Source organism: Leptonychotes weddellii, chromosome 11 (assembly GCF_054177405.1).
Source record: "Leptonychotes weddellii isolate Sample4059 chromosome 11, ASM5417740v2, whole genome shotgun sequence".
Classification (NCBI taxonomy): Eukaryota; Metazoa; Chordata; class Mammalia; order Carnivora; family Phocidae; genus Leptonychotes; species Leptonychotes weddellii.
The window spans coordinates 23,151,066-23,178,212 of NC_138379.1; the positions used below are offsets into that span (position 1 = coordinate 23,151,066).

At 42.5% G+C, this 27,147-nt stretch overlaps 1 protein-coding gene and 1 pseudogene across 1 annotated transcript in view; one reads left to right on the top strand and one right to left on the bottom strand.

Moving 5' to 3' along the window:
* KIAA1549L (KIAA1549 like) overlaps positions 1-27,147 on the bottom strand; it is a 263,915-nt gene that overhangs the window by 206,244 nt on the left and 30,524 nt on the right. The gene's annotated exons all lie outside the window — the stretch shown is intronic.
* Positions 11,762-12,143, top strand: LOC102739904 (small ribosomal subunit protein uS3 pseudogene; annotated as a pseudogene).

The window sequence follows — 27,147 nt, forward strand, 5'->3', positions numbered from 1 at the left end:
TGTATATATATATACCACATATTCTTTATCCATTCATCTGTCGATGGACCCATCTTGGCTCTTTCCATAGTTTGGCTATTATGGACATTGCTGCTATAAACATCAGGGTGCACGTACCCCTTCGGATCCCTACATTTGTATCTTTGGGGTAAATACCCAGTAGTACAATTGCTGGGTCGTATGGTAGCTCTATTTTCAAATTTTTGAGGAACCTCCATACTGTTTTCCAGAGTGGCTGCACCAGCTTGCATTTCCACCAACAGTGTAGGAGGGTTCCCCTTTCTCTACATACCCGCCAACAACTGTCGTTTCCTGACTTGTTAATTTTAGCCGTTAAGAATGTATAGTTAACCCTTGAACAACATGGGGGTTTTAGGGATGCTGACCTCCACAGAGTCAAAAATCTGCGTATAATTTTTGACTTCCCAAAAATTTAACTAAAGAGAGCCAGAAACCTCACCAATAACATAGTCAATTAACACGTATTTTGTATGTTATATATATTACATACTGAATTCTTACAATAAAGTAAGCTAAAGAAAATGTTATTAAGAAGATCGTAAGGAAGAGGGATGCCTGGGTGACTCAGTTGGTTAAGTGTCTGCCTTCGGCTCAGGTCATGATCCTAGGGTTCTGGGATCCAGCCCCACGTCAGGCTCCCTGATCAGTGGGGAGTCTGCTTCTCCCTCTCTTTTGACCCTCCGCTCTATCCCCATCTCCACCCCTGCTCTTGTGTGCACTCTCTCTTTCTCTCCAATAAAAAAATAAAATCTTAAAAAAAACCCTCAGAACAGGCATACTAAAACAAAAAAGATCGTAAGGAAGTGAAAATACATTTACAGCACTGTACTGTATTTATCAAAGAAAATCTATGTTACTGTAAGTAGACCTGCCCAGTTCAAACCCATGGGGGTTTTTTGGGGTTTTTTTCTTTTTTTTAAGATTTTTATTTATTTGACACAGAGAGAAAGAAAGCTAGAGAGGAAACACAAGCAGGGGGAGTGGGAGAGGGAGAAGCAGGCTCCTGGCTGAGCAGGGAGCCCGATGCGGGGCTTGATCCCAGGACCCTAGGATCATGACCTGAGCCGAAGGCAGACGCTTAACGACTGAGCCACACAGGCGCCCCTCAAACCCATGTTGTTCAAGGGTCAACTATACTCAGAAAGAAGGATAGTGATTCAGAAGGAAGTTCTGAAATGTCAGAAGAAATATTTTAAGCAGTTAAGTGTAAAAGCTTAGAGTTGGCTAAATCTTCTCTCCTTGAGTCCACCTATTGAGTTGGAGACTTGTCCAAACTATGCTAGCTAGAAAGGGGAGGCTAGCTGGGGCTTATTACTCACCGATGGGATAAACTGGACATGACTAACCACGAATTGCCCAACTAAGAAATGTGGGATATAACTTAATCTTTCATTTTCATGCAAAAATTCTCCATAATATAAGAGAATTCTACATTCAAATGAAATCAAACTCTTCGGGGTAAAGACCAAAACTTAAATTTCCAAAGGAATGTTTATTTCACCCAACTGTGAGATTATTATTAGGCCCTCTCTTGTTCAATAATTCCCACCTTCTTTCTGGGACTTATTATCTCACAAATGAATGACACATGGTGATTGGGATTACCCAGGCCCACAAACTAAATCATGAAGATTTTCCTTCTCAGGATTAGAATCCATTTCAGATGGTTGGGAGAGAAACTGGAAGAGTCAGAAATGCAGCCAGTTCAGAGAAAAGGGCTGTGTGGAGATTTTTGTTGTTTTTTTTTTTTTTAGCTCTAAATCACTAACTGACCATAACATGTTCAGAAATGACCAGTTACCAGCATCTGATGGATCTGATAGGTCTGTGCAAAATAAGAATCACCATTTCAAGGAGCCCCAAGGTTACATCTTAAGGGATCCTCAAATCCCTCCACTCTGATCACAAAGATGCTGAGAGAGGCAAAGGGCAACAGAAGAACGCTTCTCACCCCAGAAATGGTGCTTTCAGGAGCCACAGCGAAGTAATGAGTGCCTTCCAACTAAAAGTGGTGACCCATACAACTGGGTCTCTGAGTGAAGTTTCTGGAACTGAATCCAGATAAAATAAGGATTAGGAGATAAGAAGCTGGGATAAAACCCAGGAATGGGACCTTAAGTCTGTGCCTAAACTGGTGGCCAGCTTGACTGTTGCCAGTTGGCTTAGTAAAGCCAGTGGAATCGGTAACCACCAGCTTAACTGATCTTCCCTCCAGAAATGACCAGGAATTTGACTTAACTAACCAAATTCTACTATCTCTCTTGAAATAGTGTAGTCCTTCTAAAATGGTCCATGTGAACCAAATCTCTGTCCATAAAAAAAAAAAAAATCAAGAAAGGAAAAAAGACCTGTACAGTTGGACACCAACAGTGGAAAATCAGGGACAGGGACAGCGCAGGAGACAGTGGCCTGGACGGGGCTAAAGAGGGGCAAGCAGGTGGCAGGGGGCCAGGTGGACATGCTGGGTTCAGACAAGGAATCCACGATGCAAAGCAGGACCAGGAAAGAGGCCCCTTTATCCAGTCTGGGCATATCCACAGAAGGTCGGGGACAGATGCTCTGTAATACAGTCAGATCTGGTGACTATAGGTGTGGGAGCTAGGTGGGAAAGAGCAGGCAGGTGAAGGTCTTTACAACAAGCAGCTCAAGGCCAGTCAAGGCAGGCCTTACTGTAGGAGGTGGGGGGATTTGTAGGAGTTCTTTATCAGGGGCTTACTACATGGCACGCATGGACAAGCACTTCTCCTCCTTGCAACCACCCTGTGAGGTACAAAGTATAATTCCCATTTTACAAAGGAGGAAATGTTCAGAGAGGTGATGCAGTGTGTCTCCTTGGTAAGTAGCAGAGTCACGATTAAAACCCAGAACGGTCTGGCTTCAATGCCAACAGTTGCTATGACCCCATACCTCCTGGTCCAGGGCCCTCCCTTCAATCTCCTTCAGTACTGCATCCCTGTGATCATGCTGCTTCAATACGTGCCCTTTTCTCTTCCATCATCTCTTAACTCATTTATTCTTTTTTAATCTTGGCTAAGAGGAGGTAAAAGCCTTTTCTCCATTCACATCCATGAAAGACCATCACCCCAGAGTAAATCCACTTAAGTCAAGCTAATCCATTTTTTAAATAATGTGCATATATAAGAGTGCTCTAAAAAGTCTGAAGTGCTTTAGCAATGGAAGGTAGTGTTATTAAAACAATTACTATACTCATGTACGTAGGCCAACTCATTGGAGACTCTTCTAGTACTGGAATACAATGGACACAAGTTATAATGCTGACAAGGTGGGACAGCTAGAACTACTGCACAGAGTGCTTGAGTCAACAATTCAGGTGTAGAACTGAAAGTTAACCTCTTTCCTTTCATACGTGAAATGTCCAAGATGCAGAGGATGCCCCATGTGGGAGCTGAAGGACTCCAGGGAGCTGGGCCAGGTGTCAGGAGACCTGGGTTCAAATCCCAGTTCTGCCTCTACCTGGTTGGCTGGACACTGAGGCTAGACACCGGACTCCACTTCCCTCCTCTCTCGTCCTTCCTCCCCCATCTCAGTCACCTCCCCTGAAAGGTAGTTTGCTGTACCAATTAGGAGTGAGCATTTGGGGAGCCAGACTGCCTGCATTTGTGTTCTGCCTCCACTCTGACCAGTTGTAACGTTGGACAAATTACCCAACCATTCTCTACATCTGTGTCCTCGTCTCTGCAACGGATAAAAACAGTACCTACCTGCGACAGTTAATTTTATGTGTCACTTGATTGGGCCACAGGATGCCCAGATATTTGACTCGACATTATTCTGGGTGTGTCTGTGACAGTGTTCCTGGATGAGATTAACACTTGAATCATTAGACTGAATAAAGAAGATTGCCCTCCCCACGGTGGGTGGGCTTCATTCTCTCTGTTGAAGGTTTGAATAAAATAAAAGGCTGAGTAAGAAAGAAGTCACTCTGCCTGACTGCATTCGGGCTGGGACACTCGTCTTCTGCCTTTTCACTCAGACTCGGATGGGACCTGAACCATCAGCTCTCCTGGGTCTCCAGCTTGCCAACTGCAGATCCTGGACTATTCAGCCACCATAAGCAAATGAGCCATTTCCTTATCATAAATCTCTAGATATTGATAGGTATAAGTGTAGGTAAGGTATAGGAAGATACATACACATGTATGCATCCTATTGGTTTTGTCTCTCTGGAGAACCCAGACTACAAGACTTCCAAGTTACTTAAGAATTAAATGAGACTGTACTCTTTGGACAAAACCTAGCACATCATATGACCTCAATAAATATTATATTTGACCACTAGACATTGAACATCACAGTCCTGTGAGTCTAATTAAAAGAACCATAAAATGTGTAGAAACAAAATGGTTTTTTAAAAGCTACAGAACTATACAAATTTAGGTCACTTCACCTGCATCCACAAGTTTCTTCATTTTCTTTTCTGAAATATATGTGTGATTTACAGAGACACCATAACTATGGTGATGTCTATGAAAACACTCCCCCCAACCCCAAACAAACAAACAACAATAACAAAAAACAACCCTGATGCCAGGGTCTAAATTACATCCCCATTTGCTTCCTCACCTAAAGAAATTTTACTGCCTCTTCCAAAAGCAAGTGTCCATCCGATCCCTATTCAGGTGGCCTTTGAATCTTCTGAACTTAATTAGAGCAAGTCAAGACACTAATCCTCAGACATTCACACGCGGGGTTAATTAACCAGATACAGCGCAACTCTTGCCATGCAAATCAGAGCAGCCCTGGAAAGGCTAAAAGGAAAAGGAACATCATTCTATGCATAAGAAAGCAAGATGAAATACACAAATCTCGGGCTTTTCCAAGTAACCTTTTATTTTTCCAATTTCCAGAAATCACACTGTTCTTCTTTTGGCCATTTCTAGGAAATAAAATATCAAGCCACAATTTACATTGCAGGCTGACTTCATTCCTTCTGTCTTTTCAAAATCAAAAGATGACATGGACACTTCATCAGAGCAACTTTCTTCTGAGAATGCCGATCACACGTTATACATTATATGTGGTTTTATTATACATTACACATTATAGTGGCTTTATTATACATTATAGTGGCTTTCAAATTAAATGCTCAAATGGGATCTTTTTTGTTGAAATCTATTTAACCACAAACTATTTGAATAACTGAAGACTCTTTCCAAGAATGCCCGTGTTATTGTGAGCTGAGATCATGGAAACAGGAGGAAAAGTACTTTGATTTCCATTCAGAACATATTCACACCTATTTTCAAAGACATCACTGAAGTCCTGATTTCAAGTCACCATGAGGCAGGGTCAAGTGAAGGAGATTTCCCTGGTGCTACTTCAAAGGTTCATTCAACAAATATTAATTGGCCACCTCTTACGTGAGTGGCATGGTGCTAGGTGTTTGGGTCTACAATGGCAAACAAAACACAAAGAGCCTCTGCCTTCCCAGAGCTGCTTCTGACAGAGTCAAAGTAAGTCTGGTCCTAGAACATGACGGAGGCCACCTAAGCAACCCAACAGGATGCTGACCTCCCAAAGGGCACAGCAGGGATCATCTGAGGAATTGAGACAAAAGCAGAGAAAGAGTAGGCCTAAGTGGTTGCAACAGCTCTAGGAGAAACTACTTCCAAGTTATACCACACTTTGCTTATAAGCATGGAACTGTGCAGAAATACTCAAATGTAAAACCACTTTTCAAAATCAAAGAAGAAATAACTGGCCAGATCTTACCTAATGAGTTATCCAAGCATACCCTCAGGATAAATTCAGGCCTTTTGGATGTACATTTTCCTATATGCTGAAATGCTTTATTAGTCAAGGGTAAGAGACTCAGGTTATATAACATTCACCACTCCCATCACCCTAAATATGACTTTCAATTAAAATACAAATAAAAGTCTGTTCCAGCACTTCCCAAAAATATTTTGTGAAAAATAGGCCCTATGGGTTTAAAAAAAAAGGGGGGTGAGGGAATACTGCAAAAATATCCTCTTCTTAGAGATTTCAAATGGACATTTCATATTACAAAGTAGAAAAACCTCAAGTATCCGTGTTTTTGTATCAGGTATAGTTGTAAACAATGGGACTAAAGCAGTAAACAAAAAAACAAAATCCCTGCTTTCATGAAGCTGATATTTTAACAGGGGAAACCAAGCAATAAATAAGTGCTAAGGGAAAAAATAAAGCAGAGGGAGGGAGATCAGAAGAGGGAAGAGGACGTTATTATTTTATATAAGGTGATCAACAGAGACTTCACTGATGAAGGGACATTTGGGCAAAGTTAGGGAGAAAGCCATGTGGCTTTCAGGAGGAAGAGCATTCCAGGCAGAGGAAGCAATATGTGCAAAGGCCCTGAGGCAGGTGTGTGTTCAGCAGGTTTGAGGCACAGCAAAGACGCCAGCATTGGCTGGAGTGGTGTGAGCAAGGTGGGGAGTGATAGACAAGATGGAAGAGGAAGCCAGGGCTAATTAAATCATATAGAGATTTTGGTTCAAACTTGGAGTAAAACAAGGTGCAATTGGAGGCTTCAGAGCAGAGCTATAACATGAGATCTGACTCACAATTTAACAGGATCTCTCTGGTTGCTATGTTTCATGCAGTCTAGATGGTGGCATCTAGTCCTCTTCCCTCTTCTGATCTCTCTTCCTCTGCTTTATTTTTTCCCTTAGCACTTATTTATTGCTTGGTTTCCCCTATTAAAATATCAACTTCATGAAAGCAGGGATTTTGTTTTTTTGTTTACTGCTTTAGTCCCATTGTTTACAACTAAACTTGTAGGGTACTTCAAAATTCCAGCTGAAAAATGATGGTGGTTTGGAACAGGGTAAATACAGTGAAGGCTGTGAGACATGATCAAGGTCTAGATATATTATGGAGATAAAGCCAGGTGGAGGAGGTAAAAGAAAGGTCAAGGACAACTCCAGGATTTCTGGACAGCTGGAAGGATGGAGTCACCCAGGAAAGTGGAGATAGAAAGACAAGAGGTGTGAAAGCTGAGCTGTGAGGAAGTTTAAGGCTTAGAGGTCATGAAGATGAGGAGGGACCAGCAAAGAACACTGAGAAGAACTAAGAAAGAATGGGATCTGGGAAGCCAAGTGAAGAAAGCATCTCAGAAAGGAAGGAGTGATCCTCCCTTAAATGTTGCTGTGAGGAAAATAAAATGAGGACTGAGAATGGACCACTCGGTTTGACCAAATGGGAGGCCATTGGCGATCTTGATAAAAGTAACTTTGTGGAATGATAAGGACAAAAGCCTGATTAAAGTGGATTCAAGAGAGAATGGGAAACTCAACAACAACAACAAACAACCCAATGAAAAAATGGGCAAAGGACTTGAATAGACTTTTCTCCAAAGATACAGAAAATGGCCAACAAGCACATGAAAAGATATTCAATGTCATTAGCCATTAGGGAAATGCAAATTGAAACCATAATGAGAAAAAAAAAACATAATGAGATACCACTTCATATCTACTAGGGTGGCTATGGGAAGAAAACCAGGAAATATACAATATTGATATGGATGTAAGGAAACTGAAATGCTTGTACATTGCTGGCAATAATGTAAAATGGTCCGGTTACTTGGCCCAAGCCACCAAACAGTTCAGCGGTGACTCAAAAACTAAAACACAGAACTACCATATGACCCAGCAATTCCACTCCTAGGGATATGCCCCAAAGTACAGAAAACAGATACTCAGAAAAATACTTGTACATGAATGTTCACAGCAGCACTATTCACAATAGCCAAAAGGTAGAAACAACCCAAATGTCCATCCATGAATGAATAAACAAAATGTGCCATATATATATACAATGGGATCTTACGAAGCAATAAAAGGTAAAGAAATTCTGACACATGTCACAACATGGATGAACCTTGAAAACATTATGTAAGCGAAAGAAGGTCAACATATTGTATGAGCCCATTTTATAAAATATACAAAATAGGTAAATCCATAGACAGAAAACAGATTGGTGGTTGCCAGAGGCTAGGGCGAGGGGAGGATAGAGGGGGAGCACGTAACCAGCAAGGGGAGGGGGGCACTTTGGGAATGACAAGAAGGCTTTGGAACTAGATGGAGCTGGTAACTGTACAACACCGTGGATGTACTAAATGCTACTGAATCGTACATGTTAACATACTAAAATGGTTAGTTTTATGTTAAGTGAATTTCACCTCAATTTTTAAAAAAGAGCAAGAAAGGGACATAAGGAATTGGAGACAGTCTGAAAGAAGACTCTTCCAAGGAGGTTGGCTGGAGAGGGGATGAGGTTCAGAGCAGCAGCTGAGGGGGGATGTGTGGTCAACGTGGGGCTTCTCTAACATGGAAGATAGAGCACATGCCCGTCTGCATCGGGAGAGAGGGGACTGGAGGGAGAACTGCTGGTAGGAGGGCCTCAATCTCGTGCACAAGAGTCAAGAGTGCTCCATCCTTACCAAGAGAGGAGGCAGGATTCGGGCAGCTTGGTCATGGCAGCCGTGGGGGCTTGCAGAAATTCTCTGTTGGAATAGGGTTTTGTTTTTTTTTTTAGGAGATGTGGGGATGTTATGAGTGGGGAGAAGGTGTGAAGCAGTTATCTCAGAGAGTGGATGCATGTCCGGATAAGGCAACAGGGCCGCACTGCTAGGCAGCTTGGACAGCCCATTTAAGGTTACTAGGAATAAACCAGTGGGACTAGTCAGCCCGGTTGTGTGGTTTTCTCCAAATGCATTCGGCTGCCTGGGGAAAGATGGAGAGCTATTTAATTTATTTATCCCTAAGTTCCCCCAAAGATATCTGACCACAGAAGCCTATCAATAGCCCCCAAAGAGCCTACATAAAAGTCTAGTCAACACACAGATAACAGAGGATAGGAAAATAGCAGTACCCCTAAATCCTCTTTTCTATGCAGTGCAAGCAAACATGGTAAGGGGCGGGGGCAGGTCTGGAGGCCCAGCAGGGGCACGCAGGCATTCTTGGACTGGCCAGAAGGGCCCCTGTGAGGGAGAGCAGAATGGTTCAGCTGTCAGAGTCTGAGCTTTGGAGTTAGATTTCCACTCCAGCTGAGTGATCTTGGGCAAATGAGTCTCTCTGAGATGTATCATAAAATGGGGGAGCTATCACCTGCCTTTCAAGGATGTTTTAAGGATTGATGATAAGCACTTAGCACTCAAGTTTCGAGCATATAACAGACATCCAATCGAAGGAGGTAACTATCATTATTAGCCAGTCAGATCTGCCAGATCAACCCAATGAAAGATGACCACCAACACACCGTCAACCCGGGGGGCCCAAACACCTGTGTACTTGGATGGTCTTGGGGAACCTCAAAGAGTTAACACAACTCCCTCTCAATTTACAGTGAGGAACTTCACCAGTCCAGAGAGATCTTGACTGCTTTAGCTCAAGAGTAGATTGGTGTTTCTAGTTCCTAAGTTAATGTGCAGAAAAGAAGCATCCTCCACTTCCTATAAAACAGTAAACTTCACAAAAGCTGCCATGCATCCCAGTATCGTGTTTTTAACTTTTGAAAGAATTTTAGACTTACAGAACATCACAAAAACAGTACAGAGAGTTCAGTACCCTTCAGCCAGCTTCCTCCAGTGTTAATATCTCACATGGCCATGATACAACTGCCCAAACCAGGAAAATAACTCTGATAAATTACTATTAACGACTTGACAGACGTTATTTGAATGCTGCTAGCTTTGCCTCTAAAGTTCTTTTTCTCATGCAGGATCCAATCCTGGATCCCACGCTGCATTTAATTCTCAAGTCTTGTTAGCCTCTGCCAACCTGTGACAGTTCCTCTGTCTTTGTCTTTCACAGCCTTGACATCTGCCAAGAGAGCTGGTCAGGTCTTTTGCAGAATGTCCCTTGATTTGGGTGTGTCTGATGTTTTCTCATGATAAAGCGAGATTGGGCATTTTGAATAAGAAACCCCCAGAGAGGATGTTTTGCCCTTTTCAGTGCATCACAACACGGGGCACATCACAAAAGAGTTGATACATCCCCTTCCTGGTGCTGTCACCCTTGATCTTTTGGCGAAGGTGGTGTTTGCCCTGTTTCTGTGCCCCTATCATATTTGATACAGCGTAAAACAGAATCCCAGCCTTTCTCCTGGTCATAATAGAAGTAAGTAGATGTTTCCATTCACATTCCAGCATCTGTACACCAATAAATGTAACTGTACTCAGCACCCAAAGGGTTTACTTTTATTTCTTTCTTTTGGTTATATTGTAGGTTATTTTATCCCCAAATATGTTTAAAAGAGGAGAAGAAGAGATTTAGTTACACCCCCCAGTCATACCCAGAATCCCTTCACAACTGAAGTGCCCCCAAGTCCCACATGAGAATTCAGGTATCAAAAGGATCAATAACAAAGATCATCAACCCCATGATGAGCACCACATTCAAGGTTCTTTACATACATCATCTCTACTCTCAGAATTCTGAGGATATATGTTATTAGCTGCATTTGAGGAAACGAGGAAAGCTCAGAGAGTTTAAGTACTTTAACTCATATTCAAGCCTAATATAGTAGAGCAGGACCCCTACTCGATCTGATGCTCAGCCTCCTGACACAACACCTGCTATAATATTAAGTCTGAATAGTGTGGGAGGAGAATAGCTTCCCTAGGGCCCAGCCCCCTAAATGCTAACAAAAAGTATAATCCAATCATAATGACAACTACTCTTTCTGAGGTGTGGACATGGTCTTACCCTGGATATTCTCTTTTATAATTTCACAACAGCTATGAGATGGGTAGTATGCACCCCATTTCACAGAGGTCAGAAAGAGCAAATAACATGCCCAAGATCCAAAACCAAAACCCTAACCTAAATCTGGTCATGCCTCTAATTTACAGAAAATATGCCACAAAGATATAATCAGCAAAATCCAAACAGACAAATTCCAGAAGCAAACAACCTGTTTTTTTTTTTTTCCTTGCACTTTTATATGATAAAGAGAAAGAGAGAGAGAGAGATAAGGGAGAACCTATAGATTAAAAGATCCTTAAAAGACATTTTTACAAATAGCAGATGTGGGGCTTACTGGATCCTATTTCAAATAAACTATAAAAGAAAATAGAAAATTTATAACAGTGGATTCTATTGATATTAAGAATTATTAATTTGTTCAGATGTGATCATGATAGTTTAGCTGTGTCTTTAAAACGTCTTTATCTGCTTTCCTTTTGGCGGCAAGACGACGGTGCAAATTTCCGAGAAGAGGAAGTCTATCGCTAATGCCATCTTCAGAGCTGAACAGAATGATTTTCTCACTCAGGAGCTGGCTGACGATTGTTACTCCAGAGTTGAGGTCCAAGTTACACCAACCAAGACAGAAATCATTATCTTGGCCGCCAGGACACAGAATGTTCTTGGTGAGAAGGACTGGTGTATCTGGGAATCAACTGCTGTGGTTCAGAAGAGGTTTGGCTTCCCTGGGGGCACCGCAGAGCTCCATGCTGAAAAGGAGGCCACAAGAGGTCTGTGCGCTATGGTCCAGGCTGAGTCTCTGTGTTAAAACTCCTAGGAGGCCTTGGGGCACCTGGGTGGCTCAGATGGTTGAGCATCTGCCTTCGGCTCAGGTCATGATCCCAGGGTCCTGGGATCGAGTCCCGCATCGGGCTCCCTGCTGGGCGGGGAGCCTGCTTCTCCCTCTGCCTCTCTCTCTCTCTCTGACTCTCATGAATAAATAAATAAAACATTAAAAAAAAAATTAAAAAAAAAAAAAACCTCCTAGGAGGCCTTGCCGTGTGGGGGGCCTGCAGTTCAGCATGGAGAGTGGGGCCAAAGCTCTGAGGTCATGGTGTCCAGGAAACTCCAAGGACAGAGGGCTACATTCATGAAGTTTGTGGATGACTTACTGATTCACAGTGGGGACCCTGTGACCTACTGTGTTGACACTACTGTGTACCGTGTGCGGCTCAGACAGGGTATGCTGGGCATCAAAGTGAAGATCGTGCTTTCCTGGGACCCAAGTGCTAAGACTGGCCCTGAGAAGCCCCGGCCTGATCACATGACAATTATGGAACCCGAGGATGAGATACTGCCCACCACCGCCATCTTGGAACAGAAGGGTGGTAACCCAGGGCCCCTGCCATACCATAGCCAGTACCCACAGTATAACAGGGTCTCCTTGGCAGCTGGATCTGGAGTCTGGATTTGCTCTGTAAAGACCTTTAATAAAAATCTTTGAAAAAGAAAAAAATAAAAAATTTAAAAATTAAAAAATAAAGGGCGCCTGGGTGGCTCAGTCGGTTAAGTGTCTGACCCTTGATTTCAGCTGAGGTTTCCATCTCAGGATCATGAGTTCAAGCCCAGCACTGGGCTCCACGATGGGCATGGAGCCTACTTAAATAAATAAATAAATAAATAGTCCTTATCTTTTCAGAGATTCGTATTGAAATATCTACAAATGAGGGGCGCCTGGGTGGCTCAAGCTGGTTGAGTGTCTGACTCTTGATTTTGGCTCAGGTCGTGAGCTCAGAATCATGAGATCAAACCCTGCATAGTTGGGCTCCATGTTCAGCAGGGAGTCTGCTCGAGGTTCTCTTCCCCTCCCTCTCCTGCTGCCTCTGTCCCTGCTCACGCATGCACTCTCTCACTCTCTCTCTCTAAAAATAAATAAATGAACCTTGAAAAAACTATGAATGAAAGAATATGACATCTTGCATCTTATTAAAAATTATATTGGGGGAACAGTAGATGTCATTACCGTTGAAACAAACTGGTCATCAGTTAATAGTCATTGAAGCTGAGTGATGGGTAAATGGGGGGTTCATTATACTATTTTGCATATTTTGTGTATTTTTTAAATTCTCCATAATAAAATATTACAAAAGAAAAAAAATGCCCAAGATCACACATATTGCAAATGAAGGGCAGAGTCAGGACTTGAACGAAGGTGATCCAAGTCCAAATGCCGACTTCCTCCCACTCTTACTACTGCACCCAGATGTCTCTACTATGTACTTATCTCATTTCAAAGTATATGTCTCTCTTTTTTTTTTTAAGATTTTATTTATTTATTTGACAGAGAGAGACATAGCGAGAGAGGGAACACAAGCAGGGGGAGTGGGAGAGGGAGAAGCTGGCTTCCTGTGGAGCAGGGAGCCCGATGTGGGGCTGGATCCCAGGACCCTGGGATCGTAACCTGAGCCGAAGGCAGACGCTTAACGACTGAGCCACCCAGGCGCCCCCAAAGTTTATGTCTCAAAAGGAAATGCCACAACAAATCATTCTTATAAGCCTGGAGTTTCTTTGAAGAAAGCCACAGTACAAAGTATGAAATATAGCTAGCAGAGAAACAAGTATTAGCAGGAAGATCCCTCGATACACCACAGTGACACACAAACACTTTCAAAACCTGCACTTCGTGTGCTGTACGTACAGAGAAAATCAGCAGAGAATAAGCCAACCAAGAGAACCAAGAGTCCCCTAATTGACAAAGTTTTAAAATAGGCCTTCAGAACCAAGAAGAAGAGCTGTCTGTAAGAAACACAGAAAAAGTTCTCATATGATCTAAGTAATAACACATATGTAACACTTTAAATAGTGCTCTCAGATTAATTAAATCATCTTAGGTTCTCAAAAATTCCTTGAGATAAGTTAGAGTACATCATAAGACCCCTACCCTAAAAATGAAGCAAATGAGACATAAAGAGGTCAAGATTTGATACCTGGATGGGGACTCAAAGTCACAATTTCATTCATTCATTCATTCATTCATTCAAAAAGCACTGACTCCCAGCCTGCTTTCTATTCTAAGTGCCTGGGATACAGAGATATTGGAGACCCATGGTCTCTGGGCAAGAGGAGTTTAGGATTTCCCCATGCCCTTCGAACAGAGAGTCCGGGAGGGCAGCCCTTCGCACAACCCCATCGCCCCCCCACTCCCCATTCTGAGTCCCACGCACATCCAGGATACTGCAGAAACAGTGCTGGCTCCAGGGAGCAGTGTGCATTTAAAGCCTGAATGAAGATCATCATTCTCCTGGCTGCATCTCTTCTATTTGCCCTTCTCATCAGCATCCAAAGCAGGGTATGCATTTCCACATGCAATAAATGACCAAAGCAGAAACGGGATGGTTTTTTTTATCTTTACCCAAAGATAATTAAATCTCATTTACATCATTCAACTAATATTTATTGAATACTTACTACAAGCCAGGTACATGGGGGACCAATATGAGGAGTATAAGACAGTCTCAGCCATCCAAAAGCCTACAATCAATAGGGGCCATAATCATGTACTTAACAGCATTAGGGGCAGTGCTGTTTTGTGTCACGTACCAATGAGTTTTTAACACTTCACAACTCTGAGAAGTCACAAGCTTTTCTTATTCTTTTCTTGTTTTTTTATGGCAATGTCCACTGACCTACACCTCACTAGGCCACCTGTGCCATATACTTATAAATTCAACTCAGGAAGAGGAGGGGGTTTGGGGAGGCATGAAAAGGCATCTTAAATTGATTGAAATATAAGGACTGGAATCTCATTTTAAAGAGCTTATTTTAAAAGACAAGCACAGTCCAGGGATCACATGCAGCTGGGGGGGTGGTCAGGAGGACGGAGCTTCTGAGGAAGACTGGAAGAAGAGGAGAATGCTAGCAAGTGAGCAGATGTGGAAGGGCATTCCTGGTGCAGCGGTGGCCCAAGTCAAGTAACAAAGAGCCAAGAAAAGGTCAAAACACACCCTAGCAACAAAGAATGTAATGCATTTGGGAAGGAGCCCACAAAGCGATGGCTGTTTCTCGTATGTGCGTCTAAGAGTCGCCCTGGGATGCTCACGAACCATCCTGTGTCCCACTCCGAGGGATTCCGATTGGACTCTGATTCAGAAGGTCGAGAGAGTGGACTCGGGGAATCTGCAGGGATGGATGGGTCGTGGATGACACTCTGAGAATCAGTAGTAAAGAGGGATGGTGAGAGACCCAGCAGGAGAGGAGGCCAAGCTTGGCTCCAGAACACAGACTTCGTGGGGCAGCAATCACACAAACAAGCACCATTCAGTTGCCATGATCAGAATTACACATGTCAAAGTGAGGTCCCCAGACCAGCAGCAGCATGACCTGGGAACTTGCTAGAAACAAAAATTCTCAGCCCCTATCCCAAAATCTACTGAATCGGAAACGCTGGGGTGGGGTCCAACAATCGGCATTTTAACAAGCCCTCCGGTAATTCTGATGCCTGTTCTAGTCTGAAAAGCACCGCTCTGAGTTCATACCGGCAATGGTGTGTCATGGCCAAAACTGCATTAAAATTCCCACTAACTCCATTCCTGGCCAACCTCACACTTTTGTTGTTATTCCGTCCTTTCTTCCCTAAAACATGGGGGGTGGGCTGCAAACCAGCACGGTTGGAGTGACTTACTCATCTGCTTTGTGAGTCACAAATATTTAATGCTTGATCAAGGGTCTGTAAAAGTATTAAAATGCAAGTGCTTAGTCAGCACTTCTCAAACTCTGATGTGCAGACGAACCACCTGGACTTCTTGTTAAAGTGAAGATCCAGAATCCAGAAGCCTGAGTTAGGGCCTAGGCTTCTGCATTTCAAACAAGCTCCCAGGGGATGCTACTGTTACCAGCCCACAGCCCACACTTGGAGCGGCAAGAAATGACATAATTCTAGAAGTCTAAGAGCCCCTGTAGCAGGCCGGCATCTCCCCACCAGCTGGGCTCTCCTTGCTAGTGGGCTCCCCACCCCCACCCCCATGGTATGCTCTTGCAGCCCCTCTGGCCACTCCCCACACACTCCCTGTGCCTTCCCTTTCCTCCTAGTCAGTCCAAACTTCTACTGGTGTAGTCCCCTGCCTGGAAAGAGGGGCTTTCGGGGGCCCACATGCCACTGGAGGGAGTTCATGCGCTTCCCCCAAGCACCTCCACCCTCCTCCAGAGGGACTCTGGCAGGAGGAAGGATCTGGCTCATTTGTTTGCAGAGCTAACTATGCATTATTTAAAACATAAACTATCAGCTTTAGCTTCATTTGAAGCTGTAAATCAGGCCTAGAGGGTCCCTTGGCACCCTCCCAAGGGCTCCATCCATGGAGAACAGGCAAAATCCCAGCCAGGACCACTGCATTAATTCAGTTAAAAAAAAAAAAAAAAAAAAGTGACGCCTGCAGACGCCCATCCCTAAGGACAAGCGAGCAAGAGAGTGAGCCCAAGTGCAGTCTCATGCTCTAGACGCTGCACAAGTCGCCTGCTCCACGAGCTCATCAAGTATTCTGTGGTAATGAAACGTTTATGCTAACAAAACTGCAGAGTTGCAGCTCAGGACTTCACGGTAAATATTTATTAACCATGACCATCAAGGCACAGCTTCTCATTTACTTCAGGGTCCATTTCCTGGTTTTCCCCACCAGGTGGTTCAATCCCCACTCTCTCTGTCCCTCCCTAAGAAGGAAAGAAGAAGAAGAAAAAAAAAGGTACTTCTTACATAAATCTGTTTTATGAAAATCCACATGACCTCTTTAGAACAGCTCAGTCAAAATTAATAAAAGGTTTCTGATCTACAAACCGGGACTCTTAACATGTGAGCTCGATGACTAGGGAGTAGCTTTGTGGATGCTCTTTCTTGTGCATAAGAACATAAAATGATGATTTAATCACTGGGGAATATTTATCACAAAGAGTGTCAGATGATGTACTGTAAAACTGATGCATCTGAAAGCTCGAGTGTACAATATAAAGAGATTGCTCAGATGTTTTGGATGTGTTGGCCCAGCTCCACTGTTTATTACATGGAGGCTTAATACTTTAATAGGCTCTCTTTGAAGACTTCCTGTTGGAAAAAAGAAAGCCATTCAACAAATTATATTTACTGTGTACACTCAACAAAGGAGAAAAAAATAGCACCATCCTGATGACTCTCTAATGAAGGACAGGGGAGAAGTCTAAGGAATAATAAATCTGACTCTAAGGAAAGATGAGGGAAAATACACCAAGAATAGAAACACTTTGTGCCTTCAAAATGGATTCAAGAACCACCAACGTATCCGTAGTGCAAGCAGAAACCATTAGGTATGAAGACTGGCTAATAAAAATTTCAGGGTATGATTATAATTAGATAGCTATCTACCAAGCCCATTACTCGGTTCTCATAAAGCTTGCCACTCAGCACTGAAGCAACAATCATTTTTTTTTAGGTGGGCCATTTTTATTTCTATGCTGAGAGGAAAATGTAGAAGCAAACCATAAAGAGATGCATGGGGAGCTTCTGGAATGGAAGATGAGTCCTGAAGTCTAGTCTTAGACTCTGCTAGAGTCTATAACAGCAGCTAAGATGGGGCACCTCACCAGTACTCCAGTTCTCCCTATCAAATTCTGTCTGCTAATATTTTCCTAGACCTCCCTGCGGTGCTGGCCCCACCACTCAGCGGCTCTACTAAGGGCCACTTTTACTTTTGGGAAATGCAAAATCTCCACCTGACTCCTCTAATTGTCTGGTGCATATTCAGACAACCTCCAGCACCACATTCCTGGACCCATACACAGCAGAGTCCCAGATGCCAATTAAAATTTTCAAAAGGACAAAGATGTGCCTACCTTCTCCTCTAGCATATCTATCCCCCGTGCCCAGAGCACAAGCCAGGACACTGGGATGAACTCAGTATCTCCAAAGGAATGAATGAAAGCTCCCACACGCCTCTCGGCATATAAAGCCATAACAAAAAAATCTCAGTAAGGTCATGGGGCCATGTCTGTTCAATTATTCAACAAATATTTATTAAAAGCTTATTTTGGATACTGAGACATACCAGCCAACAAAACAGTCCCTGTCTTCATGGGGCTGATATTCTAGCTGGGGAGGCAGACAATAAACAAATGATTATCGGTATCAGGTGATGAACATTGCTACAGAAAAAAGCAAGCCAGAATAAGGGGGATGGGGAGCCTCCCTGAGCACCCCAGTAGATGGTTACCGGAGGAAACCTTTAGTGAACATTAGAGCAGAAATCCGTGGATGTGAGAAATGTAGTCATGGGATGACATAGGGAAAAGCATACCAGGCAGAGGGAAGAGACAATGCAAAGACCCTGCAAGGAGGGCAGATGCAGAGACAGGAGAAAAAAGGTAGAAGGAACGGCTGGAGGTGGGGGGCAGATAACGTAAGGATGGCAGTGTTGTTGTTGTTTTTTTTTTCTTCACATTTTAAACTTTATTTGCATATTAAAAAACTGTAGCAATGTTCTTAAACCTGGGGCTCATAACCCACCCGCGAGTCACAAAATCAATTTATCAAGTCACCACCAGCCTTTTAAAAAAATGAAACAGAACAGAGCGAAATAGAAATTACCAGCGTGCACTGCTTGTAGTCAGGCTGAATACTGTTTGGTGAAGTTCTGATGTGGGGCGGGCAGTTTGTTCTGATGTGGGGCACATCTGTGCTGTAGTACAATATAAAATGTGCTCCTTGCAGTGAACTACAATAAAAAAAATGAATGCAGTCCTTCACAAATCTGTGCTGTCCAATACACAGACCCCTAGCCACATGTGGCTATTCAAGTTAGCCAAAATTAACCCAAATGTAAACTTCCGTTGCTCAGTCACACCGGCCACATTTCAAGTGTTCGGGAGCCACAGGGGGCTGGTGGCTATGGCACTGGACAGAGCAGACACGGGACATTTCCACCAGAATGCGGAAAGTTCTCTCGGAGAACAGTTATAGACTGTTCTGGCTCTGAGTCTGTGACCCCTCTAACGTCACCTGATAGAATCACAAGTGTGTCTAGGATGATCAGATGAATGAGCTTTCTGAATAAAAGGTCCTGAATTTATATTGTCTCATAATACAGCTGGGATCCAGCTGGAGATAAAACCAAAATATGCTAAAAATCCCCCTGAGACTTACCAGCCATATGCATGGGCTGCTAACAGTCAGTCTGCCTCAACTTCCTTCTCCATAAAGTCACTATTAATAAATAACCACCCATTATTTGTTTTGAATTGTAAGGATTTACTAGGGGGAAAACCTACAAAATTTATAGAATCCCAAAGGAAAGCACTTCAGGAATGGGCAGCTAAACAACTGCGGTACAACAGTATGATTTTTATTTTTATTTTTTTAAAGATTTTATTTTATTTATTTGACAGAGAGAGAGACAGCGAGAGAGGGAACACAAGCACGCGGGGAGTGGGAGAGGGAGAAGCAGGCTCCCCGCAGAGCAGGGAGCCCGACGCGAGGCTCCATCCCAGGACCCCGGGATCATGACCTGAGCCAAAGGCAGACGCTCAACAGACTGAGCTACCCAGGTGCCCCAACAGATGTGATTTTTTAAAAATTCATTTCCTGGCCCTGCACAAGGGCTGAAACCAAGTGCAATGAAGGCATAATACTGCCTAATGATTATCCACCAGTGTTATCATCAGAAGTCCTGCAGCCTGAAAAGCAGTGATACCTCCCATGGAGGGTTTTCAGGGCACCTAATTCAGGGTGGTCACCCTATCACAGCATGGGTCCTTACCCTGTGGGGTCTGGGGCTGGCCGCTGCTTGAAGAGGGTCTTTTACACGGTTGGGAATCATCAGCGTTTACAGCTCCTTCACTTTGGCCCTCTCCCCTGGCAACAATGTAAAGAAAGATGTCCATGGATATGAGGGTCCCATCTCAGGCTCTGACTTCTGTGTAGCTTAAAAAGGAAATGAATGCGCCAGCACGAGCAGTGTGGGCCAGGGAACGACCACAGGGACTTGGCTGTCCCACTGGGTCCCCAAACAAAGGCTGCTCCCTCTTAGAACAAGAAGGAGCAATGCTTGCCTTGCATTCACACCTTCCCCTGCGGCAGGACCTTGGTCCCCTTTCAGCTGCAGCCTGGATGATGTACTTGCCTTCTGGGTTCAGATGTAGGCAGGCAAAGAAGGATCCCAAATGAGCATGTTACCCAAGGATAATACATCCATACATTCAGAAGCCAAATTCAGGACAGGTAATCTGACATCCAAGACTGACAATGCGGTGGAGTATGTATTTGAAATTGGACCTGTCTGAAAATCCATAATGTATGGGCACCATATTATGCACCCTAGATGTATATTGTGCAATACAGCATCTAACACAGGTGCCTAGAACATCATGGGCACTCAGTAAGTATTTCCAAATGAATAAATGATTGACTATGAAACGTATAATGCTCTACGCTAACCTAACATGGCTACAACTTTGTCTTTCTGAAGCAGGAAGCAGGGAAAAGTAGATTTGCTTTGCCTGATATTTCACCAGTCTTATCAATAATGCACCAAGGAAAGAAACGATAAAGGAAAAGATTCATTATCTGGCTATATTAAATGTCAGATGTCGAAAAACACCATAAAAATTAAAAGGAAAATGATAAATTGGGGGAAAATAACAGCAACATATGATAAAAATTTAATATTATGCTCTATAAAGAGGTCTTCAAATCAATAGGAAAAAATATACAGTAGCTTAATAGAAAAATGGGTGAAGAATGTGAACAGAGTCTTACACACACAGTAACTAATCAACATATGAAAAAACACAGTTCAATCTCTCTGCTGCTAATCAAAGAAATGCACATTAGAACAACCATATGAATATGATACCATTTTCAACTATCAAGTTGGCAAAGGTCTTCTGTTGTTTTGCTTCTTAATGACAATACCCAACATTGGCGAGGGTGTGGAGAAATCAGTTCCCTCCTACACTTTCATACACTTATGGAAGATAATTTGATAGCATGTACTAAACGCCATAAAAATGTGCACCCCTTTTGATCCAGTAACTCCCTTCCAGGAATTTATTCTAAGCAAATAACCAGAGATGTAATCAATGATTTATGTGAAAGACATTCATCAGATGTTTACGGCAGGGGAAACCATAAGTCACCTATAAATCCATCAATGGAGGGCTGTTAAGTGAACTTGATAGAAGCTATACATCATTTTTTAAAAGTTCTTTACAATATTCACAATAGCCAAGAGTTAGAAGTAACCCAAATGTCCACTGACTGATGAATGGATAAAGAAAATGTGTTATATACATACAATGGAATATTATTCAGCCTTTAAAAGGAAGAAAATCCTGACACATGCTACACCATGGGTGAACCTTGAGGACATATGCTAAGTGAAATAAGCCAGTCACAAAAAGACAAGTGTTGCAAGTGTCCACTTATGTGAGGTAGCTAAAGTCGTCAAATTCATAGAGACAGAAAGTAGAATAATGCTTACCAGGGGCTGGCAGGAAGGGGAAATGAGCAGCTGTTGTTTGATGGGTACTGAGTTTCAGATTTGCAAGACGAAAAAGTTCTGGAGATCTGTTTCACAACAGTGTGAATATATTTAACACTACTGAACTGTACACCTAGAAAATGGTTAAGAAGGTAAATTTTGTGTTATCACAATTTTTTAAAAGTTCTCTTACAAGACTATCTAGTCATCCATGGGTTATTCATTTCATAAATTACCATACCATAGAACATACTTCATGCTAAACCATACTGCACTACGCTTAATTTTTGTGTGATTCTGAAGGCACTTAGGATGTTGCAGAAACTCATTTATAATGATGATCTTCAAAATGACCAATTACAATGTTAAGAGGCTTCCAGACTTGTGTATTAATTGAGCGTGGCAGTTAATAAAAATACTAGTGTGTAGATTTACTGAATTAAGAAATTATAACAACATAAATGCTTTGTCAGAGGCTAGTTTAGGATTTCCAGGGAGTTTCAAATATTCTGTAACCGTAAACATCCAAATCTTGGAGACTGAAAGTCTTACATGTCATCACACATCAATCCTTTGTCAGACCCTGTTCTGATTTTCTTTTTGTAGATGTGAAACACCTCAAGTAGAGGTACTCTCTCACCCTCTCCAAAAAGACAGCTCTCTGCAAAGCTGAAAGCAGCTTCTGGACGTCAGTGTGGCATGAAGCCCACACCAGTTTATGCAGACCTCTTAAGACGTTAAATTGTTCATTACAATTGTTCTTTACATTGCTTCCCTGGTGCCTGAAACAGTGTTAATAAAGATAAAATATCTTTATCCAGTAAATAAGTAAAGATAATTAATTACTAAGGTTGAACTGTAATATAAAAAGACCAAAGTCATAAGAAGTTTAGATACAGTTGACCCTTGAGCAACAGGGGTTTGAACTGCGCAGGTTCACTTCGACACGAATTTTTTACAGTACGGTACTCTAAAAGTATTTTCTCTTCCTTGTGATTTTCTTAACATTTTCTTTTCTCTAGCTTATTTTATTTTAAGAATACAATATATAATAACATGCAAAATATATGCTAATCACCGATTTGTGTCATTGGTAAGGCTCCCGGTCAACAGTAGGTTATGAGTAGTTAAGTTTTGGGGGACTCAGAAGTTGTATGTGGATTTTTAAATGCACAGGGATCAGTATCCCTAACCCCTGCCCGCCACCCCCCCTCATTGTTCAAGGGTCAAGTTGTATTTGAATATTTTGCTAAGTGATCGTATAACAATCCTAAACGAGCATTGTTAAGGCAAAACATCTTCTCCTAGAATTAAACATTCTAAATCCACGTCCAACAAAAGTCATGTTCCATAGATCCCTCACTCGGTGGAATGTGAATAGGCATTCTTGATAAAAGGATTCCATGTTCAAATAAATTGGGGAAACTCTGGGGTAAACAAAATAAAACTGGTTTATTTGCCACCAAACCTCTGTAAAGACACTCATTACTATACGACACTATGTACTTCAGTACTAATACTAGAGTAAGGCAGTACCCAGAACCGCCACTTCTTGCCCCCGTGTAGAACGCAGCCACTTTTCCAAGAATCATCCAGCCCACACGGTCTTATTTATAGCAAGTTTGTAAAGGTATTAGTAATTCAGGGAACACCTATATTAGCAGGATTTAGCCAATATACTTAGTCTGCGAAACAAGCCCCAAGAACGATACATGTAATTCCTTTAACCATTTGGATATATGTAACAGGAGTTACTCATATAATAACCCAAGAGAACAAGTTTCCAATAGCCATTGGACATAATGTTGTTTGGTAAACATAGAGACTTTTCTTCCTGTGTAGTTCATATAAAATATTCATGTAAGAAACAGAACACTAGCTGATTTAAACATCATCATTTTTATTGGCTATAACACAGGCTTAGAAACTTTTAACTCTAATGGAAATTAAACGCTTTGCATTTAAGATGTTTCCTGCTCTGACCTTTAAACATTAAAATAACTAGAAGCACCACAAAGCAGAAATGATCATGTTTCGCTTAGGTGGTGCTACATTTCAGACCTGCAGTTGTAAGTAAAAAGATGTTTCACCTTCAAGGTCAGAAAGGACAGGACGTCCTGTGTGTAGCTAGAGTAGAAGGCACGGCTGAACCACAAGAACCCTCTTCACCACCAAAGAGGCAAGAGAAGGCTCAAATGGAGGATGGCCTGCATGCTTGATATCCATCAAATCTGAGCACCTAACTGGATCTCTCAATCATCCTTAGTGATACACAATCTGTGCTGGAGAACGCAAGTGAGTTTTCCTTCATACAACCGCACTGTTCCTGACAATGTGAATACACTGAATGCCAGGCAGAAGCACTAGAGGAGGTTAACTCCTTAAAAAGAAAACTATCACACACCCTCCCTTGTCGTGTGAAATGTTACCAGCACTTGGGTCCCGACTGTTTGAATTTTACAAATCAGGAAAACAAAAAATTAAGTAAAAATGAAAACGAAGCACAACAAACAAGTTTGGGCAAAATGAACCAAGAGTTTCCAGTTTTTAATTTTGCCAAATGAGGGCATTTAAACATTAAAACAAAACAACAAGCCCTGGCATGGAATTCCTACCATGCACGAGCAGACAGTCACAATCCTGGCTGCACCCCAGGATCGCCATGTCCCATCAGAATCACTGTCCCAGGCTTCTGATTCAGTTACCTGAGGTGTAGCCAGGACTCCATTGTTTCTATAAGCTCCCCAAGTGGCTCTAATGTGCAGCTAGGGTTGAGAACCATCATCATTTCATAATGGAAAAGGCATTTTGAAACCGAAAAAGTAAGAGTATGATCTCAGATCACGGGATGACTACTAAAAATAAGTAAAACTAAACTTATGAAAAACAGACTACATTAACTTAGTATTTCTCGCTTCGCCTCTAACAACCTAGGCTAAAGAACCTGTGGACCAGCAGGTGGAGATCCTTGGTCTACACCAACAGACCACACTTCCCCACCTCTCACTCCATCCGTAACCCTTTACAACCTGGCTTGTGTCCTCTCCACTCCACCAAAGCAGCCCTTGCAAGGCTCGAGAAGGAATCTTTAGGTAGCCAAATCCATTCACTTTTCCTCATTTCTCCTAATTCCATATCTCTGTAGCCCTTCCCAGAGTGGGCCAATCCTGCCTTCTTGAAACGGTGTTCTTCCTGGCCTGCGAGACAATTCACTATATCCCAAGCACATTTGCAAATCCTTCTTGGAACTCCCTTCTTCCTTCTCCATGGACCCAGATCCTATATCTACTCCAAGGACAAAGTCAAATGCTTCTACCCATCCCCTACGCTCATCCGTGTTCCATGCATGGGTCCACAGGGGGACCTAGTAAAATTTAAAATGCAGTATTAGTATCAAGGGGTAAGATGAGGTCATGAGCTGAAAAGCCAACCTCAAAGTCAAAAGCCATGAAGACTGACAATTTTGGAAAGCAGAGCACCAGATGGATTAAGGCAGGTGTTTCAGAACCTAGACGGTTAATATCGTCCATTAGAGTAAGAAACCTGTAACCAGACCTAATCTAGGTACTACCTCTAACTAGCTTGTGGTAACAGCTGCCATTTCCTAGGCACTACGTGGGAACAGGAAATTCATCATCTCACGTAACCCTCATAACTGCACAAGGAATATTGGGCCCGTTTACCTATGCGGTATACACCAGCCATGCCCTTAAAGACTTGCCCAAGAGCACCCAGCGAGTGAGTGGCTGAGCCAGCGAGGGAGCCCACCCCTTTGCAGTCCCAAACCTTGGGAAAATCCCTCCACTACAGTGCACTGCCTCCTTCAATACTAACTTCTCCAAGCCTTAGCTTCCTTTTCCAAAAAAATGAGAGGATTGGTCTTCATGATTCCCATGGTCCATGCTCCATATCTAACCTCCACAATTCTGCGAAAAAGGGGAGACAGGCAGAAGCATGGGCACAGCAGAGGGCCACGAACAAAGAGAAATAAAAGACAGAAAGGCAGCGATAATAGAAAGAGGAGAATGAGAAAAGACAAAATGGCCTTTGGGGCCCCCCCGCCAGCCCAGACTCCCTTGGGTTTGTTCCAGGCTGTTTCAAGTTTTGGAGTTTTTTTTCCTACTCTGAGACGGGTGAAAGGTAACTCTATACTGCATTGAGCTTTCCTTCCAAATCTCATCCCAAAATGCCCTGAGGACTTAAACAGAAAACCACTATGGAAATAAAAGTACAAGGAAGAAAAAAGAGGCAAGAATACACTAGAAAAACAAGCTTTGGGGTTTTCGCTTTAAACTAAGAAAGAAGATTATGATAATGATCAAGTAAAGTGATTCAAAAGGGGTGTTTTCCAAAGGAAGATAATAAATGAGGAATGAGAACAGAAGGAAAAAGCAAGCAGAATGACCTTGATTTAGCAACTGATCTTTATTGATTTTCTTTCACCTTCTTACTTGGTTCTGGGAAAAGTCACAATCCAAAGAGTGTGACATTGGAGCCTACCCTTAATGAAATTAGTGGATTAACAAAAATGTCTGTGAAGCACAAAGGAGGAGGGAAATAACCTTGGAAGAAATGCTACCTCCTTTACTCACCAGGAAAACCAGCAAGAAAAAAAAGAGCACTCAGTGGAAACCTTCAGGGTGGTAAATGTCTTCTATTTTACTTTCCTACAAAAAGCCCTTTAGAGAACAATAAATTATGAACCACCACCTTTCTGACTGATGAAGAATTTTGCAAAGCCATTAAGCCAATACATTAGTACACAATACATTATACCTTAAAGAGTCTCGGGTTTCACAAGTGTCAGCGTTGACATGCTTTGGTTTCAGTGTTGGAGGCATTGTTTTGAGACTCTTTCAAACCCCTCCAAAAAAGAAACAAACAAACATACACAGGTGTTACGCCACACGCCCCCACGCCACCACATCCCAGCATCTAAACTCTGATCATTATGTTATTTTACAGGAGAAAAATTTTCCATGCAAGCAGTGTTTGGCAGTTTAAGGGCAGGACACCTGATCTTAAGGACGGTGTCAGAGTGGGGTAACCAACCCTTTAACAGAGGAAAATCTGTCTCACCTTGGCCATGGAGAGCTGGGATGCAGAGATGCACAAAAAATGGCACACACAAGGTATCTTGTGTTTAGGAAGTTCTAAAATTTATATCTATATAAAACTGGCCCAAAAGTGGTTGGTCCAAAGCCAAGGTTATACAGCTGATAAGTGACAAAGTCCTCTGCATTTCAGTTCCAGACTGGAATTTAGTTCTCTACTCCCTATTGCCCCCCAAACAGTTATTGGTTAAAAGAATTTCCCTCTTAATCAAAAACTAATGATATAATGTATGGTGATTAACATAACATAATAAAATTAAAAAAAAAAAAAAGAATTTCCCACTTAGCTCCAGAACATATTAGCTACTGTGCATTTTAGAAAAGAAAGTGTGGCAAAAGGCACTTTCCAATCTTTATTTATCATATACAACAAATATCTATTCCTCATTCAGAAAAGTCAAATTTACTGCAATTTCTTTTTCTTTAGAAGGTCGATAACTAGATAAAAGGGTGAACTTTCTATTAACATTTCTTTTTTATTTATTTATTTATTTATTTATTTATTTATTTATTTATTTATTAGAGAGAGACTGAGAGAGAGAGAGCATGAGAGGGGGGAGGGTCAGGAGGGTCAGAGGGAGAAGCAGACTCCCTGCCGAGCAGGGAGCCCGATGCGGGACTCAATCCAGGGACTCGATCCAGGGACTCGATCCAGGGACTCGATCCAGGGACTCCAGGATCATGACCTGAGCCAAAGGCAGTCGCTTAACCAACTGAGCCACCCAGGCGCCCCTCTATTAACATTTCTTAATGAGGGAATTATCTTGTTTCGAAGGGGGGCGGGGGGGAAAGACCTGCTGAGCTCCTTGGGCTTGGAAGGTGAGACCC